The sequence below is a fragment of the Neophocaena asiaeorientalis genome, unplaced genomic scaffold (assembly GCF_003031525.2).
Source record: "Neophocaena asiaeorientalis asiaeorientalis breed wild unplaced genomic scaffold, Neophocaena_asiaeorientalis_V1.1 scaffold658, whole genome shotgun sequence".
Classification (NCBI taxonomy): domain Eukaryota; kingdom Metazoa; phylum Chordata; class Mammalia; order Artiodactyla; family Phocoenidae; genus Neophocaena; species Neophocaena asiaeorientalis.
In genome coordinates, this window is record NW_020173657.1 from 16,678 (window position 1) to 30,288 (window position 13,611).

Genomic DNA, 13,611 nt, shown 5'->3' on the forward strand with positions numbered 1-13,611 from the left:
CCATGGCAGCCTCACAGCCTCGGAGATGAGAACCACACAAATCCAAGTGACTGCCAACCCAAGGCCCACCCTTAAGTGCTGTGGTCCAGTAAGATGAGGAAATGAAGTGGGAATGCTTTGGTCCAGCTTGGAGTAGGCAGGAAGAGGGAACGGGAGGCTTGGAAAGTTCATCTCAGATTTAGGGGGGGAAGCCCTAAAGGGAAGAGCGTCCCAGGCTGTGAGGACCCCAATAGGCAAACACCAGAGGTGGCAGTGGGCGAGACACGAGTAAAGAAGGGTTGTTCTCGTCTCCAGGGTCTGTTTCCCTCCATTACCACAAACGCCTCCTATTTCCTTTTGGGGGTGCGAACAGAGGGTGACAACGGTTCACTTCCAGGACCCTCCCCTTTCAGGTCTGCCAATCAAAGCACCGATTCTTCCGAGCCACAGTGATTGGCTCAAGGTGAATCTATGGCTTGAGCCCGCCCAATCAGAGTGAAGCCCATGAGCACATGCGCTTTGTTGCTCCTTTGAACCTGTGAGAAACAAAATCCGGAGGCCCCGCCGTTTTGCGTCTGTGGGAGCTGGCGGGGGAGAGACTGCAGTGACCAGGGTGGCTGAGGTGAAGCCACCAAGGCTCATCACTGAATTGAATCACCTCCTAGGAGGAGGCTAATAAGGCCTTCCTGGAATTGGAGGTGAGTTCAAAGTTCTTGGAAAATCACGTCAGAATTTTGTTTGAAACAAAAGAGGAAGGAATTGGGTAGCGACAACAGTGTTTTCCTGTGGTCACGAAGCCGCTTTATCTGGTTTTCTCAGCTACTTTGTAACCAAGAACGGGCTACTCGGGGTATTCTATCGCCTGGGGAGTGGGCTCTCTAAGAAGTAAGTGAGAACTCGGGGGCCTGTGGCAGTCTGATGTGAATTAGTGTTTGTCCATTCCCAGCAATGCAAGCATCACTAAGGGGTCCTGGGAGTACCGGTTTCTGATCCCGGTCATGAGTTTCTGATCATGAGCTGCCTTCCCGTAGGGCCCAGGTTCAGTGACCAGCCACACCCGAGAAGAGAGAATATTTCTGCCACTTGCGCCATCCTTTGTGGAAAAAAATCTTCTCTATGGAGGAGTTAGAAAGTTACCCTAGACGCAGTAGAATCCGTTAAAAGTTTGTTTTTCAGAAGGAATGAGACATCAGAGCTATGCTTTAGAGATAAGGAATCTTAGGGGAAAGAATAGATTGCAAGGAGAGAGATTGGAGGCAAGAAGATGATTTGAGAGGCTGTCTTTTAATCCATGACAGACAACGCTGACCTGGCCTGGGGCTGTGGCAGCAGGGAGAGAACAGGGGACCAAAGTGATGGACACTGGGGGTAGAATTAACATCTGTTTTATGTGGAGGGTAAAGACAAGGACAGGATCAGAGGTGATTCCCTGGTTTCTGGCTGGAGTAACTCAGGAAATGGTCCACTGAGATAGACCCTTAAAAATCCCTTCAATTACCAGTCAAGTAGAGTGTCCCCAGTTTCATGTATACAGCCTTTGTACACTAAAGCTTTCTGTAACTCTGAGCCAAACTGAAAGGAGCGTGTGAGTGAGCACAGACTATCTTAGAAAGGATACACAAGAAACTCCAAGGAGACAAACTCAGCAGCTGAGAATAGGGTGTGAATGCACTGATTTTTCAAAATATAAATATAGTTTAAAACTTTAACTATATAATCAAATTTTAAGAATAAAAGCTGTACGGAATTTCCCAGGTGGTCCAGTGGTTAGGACTCCTCACTTTCACTGCCAAGGGCCTGAGTTCAGTCCCTGGTCAGGGAGCTAAGATCGCACAAGCCGCATGACACAGCCAAATAAATAAATAAAAGCAGTAGCAAGACAATCGTGTGTCACCTATCAGTACTGTCACCAAGCTCAGAATTTTTCAGTTGATAATAGTAAGACAGGAGCTTCAGCAGGACAATGCAGGGAGGGCTCTACATCCTTCCTCCTGTAGTTCTCTAGTGGGTAACTATTTGACCACAGTTCACAGCCTCTCTCTTTGTCATACACACATCCCACTGCTTTCAAGGAAAGCAAATAATCCTCAGAGGTAATAAAGTCTAAATTCCACATTTTTTGGTTAAAGTGGTAAATTGTATTTATTTTACTATAATAAAAATCATATAATATATACATATATATACATATACATTTATACAGTACATATACATCGCCGGCCATGCATATGTAAATGAAACACTAAAAAGCTATAAGCCAGATGTCAGCAGTGAATTGTGAAGTCTGAATTGTGAGATGATGAGATTTTTACTTTCCTTGCATTTTTCTGCATTTAAAAATTTTTCCATCATGAACACATTACTTTTTTTTGGTTTTTTTTTTTGGCTGCATTCAGTCTTTGTTGCTGCACGCGGCTTTCTCTAATTGCCCTGAGTGGGAGCTACTCTTTGTTGCAGTGTGCAGGCTTCTCATTGTGGTGGCTTCTCTTGTTGTGGAGCACAGGCTCTAGGCACGCGAGCTTCAGTAGTTGTGGCACACGGGCTTAGTTGCTCCGTGGAATGTGGGATCTTCCTGGACCAGGGCTTGAACCTGTGTCCCCTGCATTGGCAGGCGGATTCTTAACCACTGCACCACCAGGGAAGCCCGAACACATTACTTTTTCAGGGAAAAGTAAGTGTGTTTCTTTAAATCCACTTGAGTTTGCTTGAACAGGCGCTTTGCTTTGGCCAAGGAGGAGGCAGGCCCTAGGCGAAGATGCATGTGTGTTCCACAGTAGGAATTTCTCCTCTCCAGGCCTACCCTCCACCTTTACAAGGTGATTTCAGGCTTGCAGAGCTCATAACGAGTCTCTCGCTCACACTTGGGCATTGTCGGGGGGCATGTACAAGGTCTCTTAGAAACTCATAGATGAATTTACGGCCGTTTCATGAGGGATTCCTCCCGATGGCCCCAGAAGCTATGTTGGGACTGTTCTGCCTGACTTACAGCCAAGGGTCATGTCAAGGCTGCGTGTGGCAGCAGCACAGTGCAGTGGGAAAAGTGACACAGACGAGTCAGCCGTGGAATTCTGCAGTGTGACCATCAGCCCAACACTCCCCCTCTCTGGCCCTTCCTTCCTTCATTGATAAGATGAGGGGATCATTAATTCCACATTTTAAAAGCAGTATAATTTTTTCCTGAAATCAGACCCACAATGGATTTTGAGTTTTGCATCATTTGCAAAGCAGTTTCTGTTTCTTTCTTCCGCTTCTACTGATGCAGAGACCTGAGGCCCACTACAATGCCTTGTCTAAAAGCAGAACCACTAAACCTTGGTGACACAAAGAAATTGCCGCAGAAACTTTGACATTTAAGAACTTTTTGTTTTGCTTTGTTGTTTGTTTTTTTATTTTTTACTTTGAGCCAGGTCAAATTTTTAGCCTTGATGTATTTCCCTCACTGATCTTTGAAGATAGAAGAGAAGTCCCCAGAGGCCAAGGTCGGGAGGGTGATAGGCAGACAGGATGGTGGGGAGCACCACTTAGAGTTCTGTTAAAAAACAAAATTCACCTAGGTAAAATTGAAGATCAATTGGCTTTATTCAGTAGTTCATAAATCGGGCAGCATCCCATCTAGCAAGTAGGGAGGAGCTCCAATGAACTGTACAAAATGGAAGGTTTTGAAAGGCAGCAAAGGGGTGGGACAAAGAAGTCATAAACAAAAGCAGGGGTTATTTCAGACAAGGTCACCTTCCTTTTGCGGAAGGCAGCGGTCTATGTGGCAGACTACCTCACTAGTGCTGGCCAGGAAATTCCAGACTGACTGGTTAAAGTCACTTTCATGGGATGGGCTAAAACTGCAATTTGGTTACATATTAAGTCTTGGTTTACTGATGTGGGGCATAGCACACGTGACTTCATTTTGGGCCTGTTGTTTCTTTGTTTAACAGCTCTATTTGAGTAGAGTAGGCATGGCAAGAATAAACACAAAATGTTAACAGAGGTTTTCTCCCAGTGGAATTATGGAATTTAATTTCTCCAGATTATTGACAGTGAGCATATATTACAGTTTTGTTTTATATTGTATTTCAATAAAAACAAATCAGTATAAAGATTCCTAGATACTGTAAGAGACTCATTAAAATCATTTTATAGTATTTTTTTCTGCAAACAAGACCTTTTTTCAATTAAGAGAAAAAATCATTTCAAATTGCAAATGCTTTTCTTTTTTTAACGCAAAAACAATCAGCCATGATTTTTTTCCAGAGAAAAAAAATTTCCCTAACAGGCTTGCTCTAAATGTTAAATTTAAAAAGTTTCAGTATTGTAGTGCTACCTCCATACACAATAGGTAGCATGATTAAAAGTTAAAATCTTTCTTGAAACACAGAAAATCATTATAATGAATAATAAAAATTTTGTAATTCAGTGTTTTCCTAAAAGTAGCTTCATATTTTACATACTCGTTAGAAAAATGAAGCTGCAAAGTAATTTGTAAAATGAGACCATACAAGTAAATAGGTAATTTAGTAGAAAATTAATTGTCCTTCTAAATTTTTAGTGTCATATAAAAAACAAAAATGTTAAAATTAAATTTTTACAATGGGAGCAGTGTCTAAGAGAGTGGGGGGAGGCTTCCGAGGGTAATGATACTACTACTGTATTTCTTAATCTGAGCACTAGTAATAGAGGCATATTCACTTGAAAAAACTAATGGAGTTGTACCCTTATGAAATGGGCACTTTTCTGTATGTATGTTATTCTTCAGTAAATAATATTAAAAACAAAAAGAGGAAGTCAAACAGAATTGAAGGTCACGGAATTTCAGGATGAGGACTGAGACTAGATTGTTGGCTAGTGTGAATAATCATAATAGCTAGCATGTACATGGCTGATAATTATTATAGTGAACACTTACCATGTGCCAGGATTTACTCAAAGCACTTTGCATATATTCATAAATTTAATCCTTCCCTATCCTATGAGGTATGTACTATCATAATCCTCATTTTACAGATGAGAAAACGAATGTAAAGAGTGGTTAAGTAACTTGTCCAAGGAGGTTATAAAGTACTCTTTCTAGAAGTGTATAGTTAATGAGAAGAGAGAACAGTAATTCATGTAGAAAGCAGAAAGGTTTGTTTTTTTGTTTTTCTGTTGTTCTAGGCAGGGTTGAGTGCATTTATGGTTCAAGGAGAGAAGCCAGAGAGAGTAGGGGAAAGAGAGCAAAAGTGCTTGATCTCCCCAGGAGGCCAGAATGGGATGGATCAAGAACCCATATTTGTACAGTTTTGCCCTGTACAAAGGGAAAGACACCTTCTAAAATCTGAAGAAAGGAGAGGTCTGTGCAGTGGAGAGCCGAGAGAGCCTCACATCAGGAGATGGTGAGAGCCTTTGCTGAACCAGAAGGAGGCCCAGAGTGGGTAAAGAAAGCTGGAGAAAACCTACAGTGAGGATTACTCAGTGTTTATGACAGTTAAAATGATGGCAATTGCTCATTTCTGGATCCTACCTCAGGTCTGCTAAATCAGACTCTCAGGAGGTGGAGCCCCAGTGCCTGTGTTTTTAACAAGCTCTGAAGGGGGTTCTGATAACCCCTGAGTTTGAGAGACATACTGGCTTATGAGATCCACAGGCCTCAGAAGATGAAGGAAAGATGGTCCCTCCACCCTGTGAAACAGCATGAAGGCAAAGTTTTCCCTGGGATTGGAACTTTTTAATAGGCTCTCCAAGTGATTCTGATATAGATGGTCTGTGGATACACTGGATAAATTTTGCCTCTATAGTGAGACTACTAAGCATGTGGGCTTTGGAGCTAGATTATACATACTACTATATATCTCCCATGCCACCTTTGGAAAGTTAGTTAACCTCTCCATGCCTCAATTTACTCATCTGAAAAAATGGGGCTAATAGATAGTACCCACTTCGTAGGGTTGTTGTGAGGATTAAATAAGTTAATGTATGTAAAGTGCTTGAAACATAAAAAACACTTAATGCTCAATAAATATTAGCTAGTAATGTTGCTATTTTTATTATTCAACATAGTTGGGGGGGCCCAAGGCCACTGGAAGTATGATCTATGAAAAGTAGCTTAGGCAATGGAATGTTCAAGCAGATTCATGAAAATCACCCAGAGAGTAGAAAAGACAGTCTTATGACCAGAGAAGAGCTCACGAGGAGACGGGAGAATGGTGGCAAAATGAGGGCTGTACCCTCTCCTGGCTGGTCTTACTAGGGTTCCTGGCTGGCAAAGACAGTCAGAGACCAGGTGTACTGGAGATACATCCTACAGAGGTAGTGAAGGAAGGCGCAGTGGGGGTAGTGGGGGTGGCAGAGAGAGAAAAGCGCTGGTATGCCCTCTGCAGGTGAATAGGAACCAGTACTGTATCAAGGACTAACTACTTAAAACCGGCCTTGTTTTGCCTCTGGTGGGAAGTACCGGGTTCTAAAGATGTTCTCAAAAGAACAGAAGTCCTTTATTATTCAACTGACTAAAGGCCTGCCGTTAGATTCTAAGCCAAGCCTCTTTGACGTGCACTTGGATCCGTTATCTTCAGCCATGGGTTCAGGCTGCTGCTTAGCTTCTTGATCTCTCTTCCTGTACCTTTGCACTTAATCTTGCTAGGGTTCCAGTTAAGGGGAGCCCAGACGGCTGGGGAGAGAACTGGAACCCAGGTCCCATGAGAAGCAGTTGAAGGAGCTGGAGCTGTTTAGCTTGGAGAACAGACGACCAAAGGCAGTGTGGTTACTATATTTCTGAAGGGCTCTTACAGGACAGCAAGAGCAGATGGGGTACAGGCCTCAAGGGACAGAGCCAGGACCCATAAATGGATAGAAACCGTGGGAAATCATATTTCAGCTCAACACAAGGAATTGACTTTCTAACAGAACTGGTCAACCATGAATCAGAATAGATATCTTGTGAGGTAATGAGCTCGCTGTCACTGGAGTGCAAGCTGAGATTGGATGACAACTTGATAGCAGAGAACACTGAAATGTCTGGTTAAACTTTATAGGTAAAACACTTGTTCTGTGCTTGTGTTCAACAGTCTGGTTTCATTCCATAACCATTTGGTGTTTTTAACCCTGCTTTAGTATCTGGTAACCAGGTCATATCTAAATATACTAGGGAATGGTTATTGGGGAGCGCTCTGAGTTTCTTGTAGGCCCCATGCGGGTCCATGCGTGTCTCTCCCTTCTAGCTACCATCACCTCTCCCAGCCCAGACTGCCTACAAAGTCAGATACACGGCTCTAGTTCCCAGCTTTTTTGCTGTCCCTGAAACAGGCTTATAGGCCCTTTAGGATTTAGGGTATAGAGTCAATGACAGAAGGTGACAAAACAGGAAACATGGCAGGTAATCCAGAGGCCCAAAAAACTTTGACCAAGTTCCAATGGCAGTTGTCCATGGTCTACTAAACAAGTGCTTCTCAAACTTTAGAGTGTACCGAATCACCTGGGATCTTGTTAAAATGCAGATTCTGGGACTTCCCTGGTGGCGCAGTGGTTAAGAATCCGCCGGCCAATGCAGAGGACATGGGTTCAATCCCTGGTCCAGGAAGATCCCACATGCCACGAAGCAAAGAAACCTGTGCGCCACAACTACTGAGCCTGCATTCTAGAGCCTGCATGGCACAACTACTGAAGCCTGTGCACCTAGGGCCCGGGCTCCACAACAAGAAAAGCCACTGCAATGAGAAGCCCACGCACCACAACGAAGAGCAGCCCCCGCTCGCCACAACTAGAGAAAGCCCATGTGCAGCAACAGAGACCCAACACAGCCAAAATTAAATAAATAAAATGCAGATTCTGATTCAGGGAGCCTGAGATTCTGCATTTCTAACAAAAGTTTCCAGGTGCTGCTGATGCTGCCCGTCCATGGATCTAAATCATTATACAAATAGGAGGGTTGTTGCTGTGGTTATAGTTATCATTGTGCTTATCATTCATCGTTCCGTGGCAGAGCTGTAAAAAGAGTTTCAAACTCAAATGCCTATCAGCATTAATATAAATGGGTGAGAGAAGGCAGATGTAAGACAATGAATTCTAAAGTATTTGGACTGAGACCCAGCACAGCACCAAATACAGAGGGCAGACACCTAGCAGCCACCAGTCCAGGAGCTCTGTGAGTCTTCATCCACTCTGCATGTATGTGTAATTCTTTGTGAGAAGCTTCTCATGTTGATGTCAGTTTGGTAGAGGTCCCAGGAGTTCTGAGAGGGGAACAAAAAGTGAAATCAGTTGCTCTTCAGGTGCTTCTGGACTCCCTGGGGCCTAGACTACCCCCTTTTTTGCCCAAGTGAAGGCCTCCTTGGTACTTTGCTCAAATTTCTCCCTTCAAAACAGAGGGCTCATTTTTCTTCATTCACAATTAGCGATGGGTGTATCTATTTCAAGCCCTCCCCCCTCCTACACATATATTAAACAGAAGGTTTGCTGCAGTCAATTTTGGCCAGTAGACTACAGGATAGAACCTAGGTCAGAGGACTAAGCAGCAAACTGGACAAAGACAAGAGTCAGGCTCTGGGCCACAGGAGCGTCCCAAACCAGTACTCTGTCCCTAGATTTGGGGAGAGAAAATCCTTTGGAAAGGGACATGATGATTTCTCAAGCTGTCACTCAAGCCAGATCAAAGGATCCCTGAATCTCACAGAGGGAGGAAATCTTAGAGAGTGCCATTTAGTCCAGCTCACCACTGCCGCCTCCCACCCAGCAACACCTTAAATGTCTTCTCTATTCCCCAAGCATATATATATATTTTTTGTTTTGTTTTGTTTTGTTTTGTTTTGCGGTATGCGGGCCTCTCACTGTTGTGGCCTCTCCCATTGCAGAGCACAGGCTCCGGACGCGCAGGCTCAGCGGCCATGGCTCACAGGCCCAGCCGCTCCGCGGAATGTGGGATCTTCCCGGACCAGGGCGCAAACCCGTGTCCCCTGCATCGGCAGGTGGACTCTCAACCACTGTGCCACCAGGGAAGCCCCCCAAGCATAGTTTTGAGTGAGCCTTTATTTTCCTGAGTAAGCTTTCTTCCCCAAACAGAATTTTATCTGCCAGGAAAACACTGTTCTTGGGCTCAGTTCTTGGGTATAAGTTAGACTTCAGGGAGTGTGAGCTCTTTACGATTTCAGGGTCTGATGTCTCTGTCACGGTCAGGTGCTAGAAGTCAAGTGAAAGAATTGTTCTTCCGCAAGAGGCCCATCCAGTAAGAAAAATGGCAGTAGGGCAAAAGACTTAAGCCTAAGTCTATAATCAGGGATAGGAAACTCCACCTCAAACCCCTTGGTACCCTTGGGAAGTTGCACTGGAGAGTAAAACCCAGCTTATTCTACAGAAGAGACAGGACGTTGTGCTTCATTTTCTCACACAGCCCCCAGCCCTCTTTCATGATGCAAGCACCAATACCTCCCCAAAAGGGATTGTGCTAACTTTCAAGAGTAGGCAGCCCATCATTCTGCATGACCTGGGCACAGAGCCAAATAAGCCAAGAATGGGAAACATGGAGGATGTCAAGAAGGGAGAAGCACTCGGAGAATTAGCTGCCTCCACTGGGAAGAAGGAGAAGCTGCTTCCAAGACTCTAGGGTGTATGCCTCTCATGCTTTGCTCTGGATACAAAGGAGGAGTCTATCCCCCCAGGGGCATCAAGTGAGACCTCTACCGCCTGTCTCTCCACACCCTCCCCCTTAAATTGCACCTCTGTGCTGTATCAAGGCTGATTAGAACTTAGAGGAGCCAAGGTCTCTGCCAGCTGGCCCTTCACAGGTGTGATGAAAATAGTGATGGCAGGCGACTTCTCTGGCCCCTTTCTCTCGGACCAGTGAACCTCACCCGGGAGCGCTCCCTAATAAAGCTCACTTGAAGCTTTCCTCTGTTTTGCAGTGCCGTTTGTTAAGATCTGACCTTAACATTTGGTGCCGAAACCCGGGAGGGGTACCAAGCCCCGCGGGGTACCGCGCGGGCCGCTTCTCCCCTCCCTCAGGAGACAACCGGGGAACCTCTACTCATCCCCCCGATCCGGTAGAAAACGGGGTAAGTCCCCCTCCCTTGTTCCCTCCGACCCTAAGAGTCCCTGCCCTCCGGACTCCCTGTCCTTAATCGCGGCCGCGTCAGGGATTCCTCCGTCCTCTCTCCGGGCCTCGGGCAACTGTGGAGACGTCCCAATTGCCTGACTGCTCTCCGACCTGCGGGGCCTCGTGTGATTGTGGTGACGTCCCAATCGCCTGACCGCCCTCCGACCTGCCGTGAATTGGAGACTGAGACCAGGGACGCCTCTCTCCCTCTCCATTCACTCAGGGACAGACTGGGGGTCATGGGAACCTCACAATGGAAACCAGATCCTAAGACGCCCCTGGGGTGTCTCCTAGCCAATTTTACAACCCTCGGTTTCTCCCAAGATCTCCGTCGCCGACGGCTTATTTTCTATTCCACTGTGCCCTGGCCACAATATCCTCTAGACAATCAATCCTGAAGGGACTTTCGATTTTAACATTCTCCGTGATCTAGATAATTACTGCCGCAGGATGGGCAAATGGTCTGAGGTCCCCTTTGTTCAGGCCGTCTGATATTTGCGCTCCCGCCCCTCCCTTTGCGTCAATTGTTCTACCTCTCAAATCCTCCTTGCCAAATAAACATCTCCTCCATCCAAAACCTCAGTCCCCTTGGATTCCTCTCCACTAGCCGACCCACCCGAACCTCTAGCCTCTCCCCCTTCCAGAGCTCCTCTCCAACCTCCACCCTACCCAAAAGCGGTCCCTTCTCCTCCCGAACCCGCTCCGGCCCCTCCAACTGCTCCCCCGCCTCCCTCAACGGTTTCTCCTCCCACGCCCCTTGCTTACACGCTCTCACGACTCCCAAGATCCAAATCTCCTGTGCTCTCTGAGGGAGGTAGCGGGAGCGGAAGGACTGGTCAGAGTCCATGTTCCCTTTTCTCTCCAAGATCTCTCTCAAATAGAAAAGCGATTAGGCTCCTCTTCTGCCGACTCTTCCCGCTACATCAAAGAATTTCGCTCTCTCTCTCAAGCTTACGATCTAACCTGGCACGGTATCTTTGTGATCCTATCTTCTACTCTGACCCCTGATGAGAGGGAAAGAATTCAAACTGCTGCCCGAAACCATGCAGATCAGGTTCACCTTACCGACAACTCCGTGCCTGTCAGAGCCACTGCTGCACCTGGCACCGATCCAGGCTGGACTTATCAGGATGGCCAAGATGGCCCTCATAAACGCGACCTCATGATCCAATGCCTCCTGGCTGGCATGCAGGCTGCTGCTCATAAGGTAGTCAATTTTGAAAAACTAAAAGAGATAACCCAAGAACCTAACGAAAATCCAGTTATCTTTCTCAATCGCCTTACAGAGGCCTTAACGCTCTACACCCGGCTGGACCCCGACACCCTGGCAGGGGCAGCGGTCCTAACCACCCATTTTATCACCCAGTCAGCCCCGGACATCCGAAAGAAATTAAAATGGGCAGAAGACGGCCCTCAAACCCCTATTCGAGATCTGGTAAAAATGGCCTTTAAAGTCTATAATGGTCGTGAGGATTTGGCAGAATCCGGCCGACAGGCTCGGATGCACCAAAAGGTGGCCCTCCAAACCCAAGCTCTTGTAGCCGCCCTAAGGCCGGCCATCTCCCATGGATCACAGCATCCACGGGATCCACAAAAGGCAACCCTGCCGGGGGGCCTGCTTCAAATGCAGAAAAGAAGGCCACTGGGCTCGCCAATGTCCCAATCCCTGACCTTCTAAGCCCTGTCCCAGCTGCGGGCTAACGGGCCACTGGAAGAGTGACTGCCCTACGACTGGCCCTCCCTCAGTGTCTCCACGCGGGGGGCAGGCCGACCCAACGGCATTACCACTCAGACTGCTGGGATTGGCTTACGACTGACGGCGCCTGACACAGACCACGTGCTCAGTAAGTGTTTCTTCCCTTTCCTCGGCTTGACAGAATATGTTTACTGAGGACAGGTGAGATCCACAGAGGCTAGCCCTATCCCTTGGACTGGTGTCAAATTGGTGGCCTCTAGATACCATGCCCAATAAACAAAAATAAGACCAGAAGAAGGTTAAGTAAAGCTGCTGTCTGCCTGCCTGCCAGCATAACAGTGTCCTGTCCATCAAATCCATAGTTGATCCTCTTGGATCCATCCATGGGCATGTTTGAGGGAGTAATACCTCTATGCCAGGCTTGTCATAGTCTGGTCTTCTTGTGACCAAAAGCAGTCATTGCAAGACAACTGGCCTGAGGAGTGGCTTTTCTATGTGAAGTTAACTAGTCCATGAAGTAGTTGGAACTTTGCTCCCTCCTGCATTGAGCCCCCACAAATCCCCACCCCCACTCCCACCTTCTCCTAGCTAACCCCTCCTCCTGCTGTCCTTGACCTGAAACATTAATTCTGCATGGAAGCCTTCCAGACTACTAAAATAGCCTGAGTAGCTGTTCTTTCCCTGAGCACTTTGCACACCAACAAGTAATGAAACAATTGCACATTTCTGTATAAAGACTGTTTTCTCCGCTAGACTGGAAGCTCCTGAGGGAGGGACAAGACCTGTTTTGTTCACCTCTATAACCCCAGCATCATGGTACGTACTCAGAATGTTTGTTGACTGACTAGATGATGCCTGCAGTCTCTCTCAGTCTTAGGATTCTAGGGTCACACAGGTAGGCTGTTCCTCTGTAACCGGCAATGGCAAGGCCATGGCTAATTAGCCAGAGTCAAGACTGAGAAGGGTTTGGGATATCCTGAAACATGACATCTTTTTTTTCCCTCTTTTTCTCTCCTTTCTCATCACCATCTCTGCTGAGGTGGTGACAGAATGTTGAGCAGCCATTCAGCCTCTGCCACAGTGGAGAGGGAGAATTAGCCAGCAATCCTAACAGCTCTTTTGAGTTCTGACAAAGGAGAGCAAGCCAGGATACACATAGCACCAGCTGTGGGTGTTTCAGATCCCAGATCAAGGTCCTAAGTCCTGGGTGACAAAGATAAAGTCCCTAATTGCCCAACCTGGCATACAGTCTGAGGCTGACAGATGTGTAGGAGAGGCCTGGATCGGAGAGTCATGATAGCTCAGACTCTGACTGCCAGGAGAAATGTGGTTTCTGTAGTCACAAGTCAAGAAGCTTCCCTCCCGCTGAGAGCTGGAGGAGACTTCCAGAATGAACAGGAAGTTCAGCACGGAGGGAGCCAGCCGAGAGGCAGCCCTGAAGGAACCATCCATCAGAGGCTCAGATTGCAACTGCTCTTCTGTGTGTTGGCTTAAAAAATCAAATTCCATTCTAGACAAATTTCCATATTGCATGCAAGATGCTCTAATTTCAAGAATGTCAAATATGCGGCCAAACACAATTACACTTTAAGCACAGCACTCACTTGAAATACAGCATAAATTTCTAAACCAATTTTAATCACATTACAGAGAGGGCAGACATGCTCAGAAATCTGAAATTCCACCTTATCTAGAGAGCCTCTCCTGATTAGTTAGAAGAGTGGCCAATTTGCTGGCTCTGCCTTGACTATTCTCTTGTTCTCTCTCTGCTGTCAGGTATGCATTTTTATTATCCTTATTATCCTTATTATTATTCTTATTATCCTTATTCTTGAACATAATGTAGATGTGTTTGTCTGTTATTCATTCTGCCCTGGTTACCCGT

General features: G+C 46.4%; 1 protein-coding gene across 5 annotated transcripts in view; it reads left to right on the forward strand.

Moving 5' to 3' along the window:
• Nucleotides 1-534: 534 nt before the first annotated feature.
• Nucleotides 535-13,611, forward strand: part of LOC112401535 (immunoglobulin-binding protein 1-like) — a 57,580-nt gene continuing 44,503 nt past the window's right edge. For 4 of the 5 annotated variants that reach the window (XM_024747831.1, XM_024747828.1, XM_024747834.1 and 1 more), the window contains exons 1-2: nt 535-677; nt 9,840-12,542. The gene's annotated coding sequence lies outside the window, so the exon portion shown is untranslated. The remainder of the gene's footprint in view (nt 678-9,839; nt 12,543-13,611) is intronic. The other variant, XM_024747833.1, reaches the window with a different exon arrangement.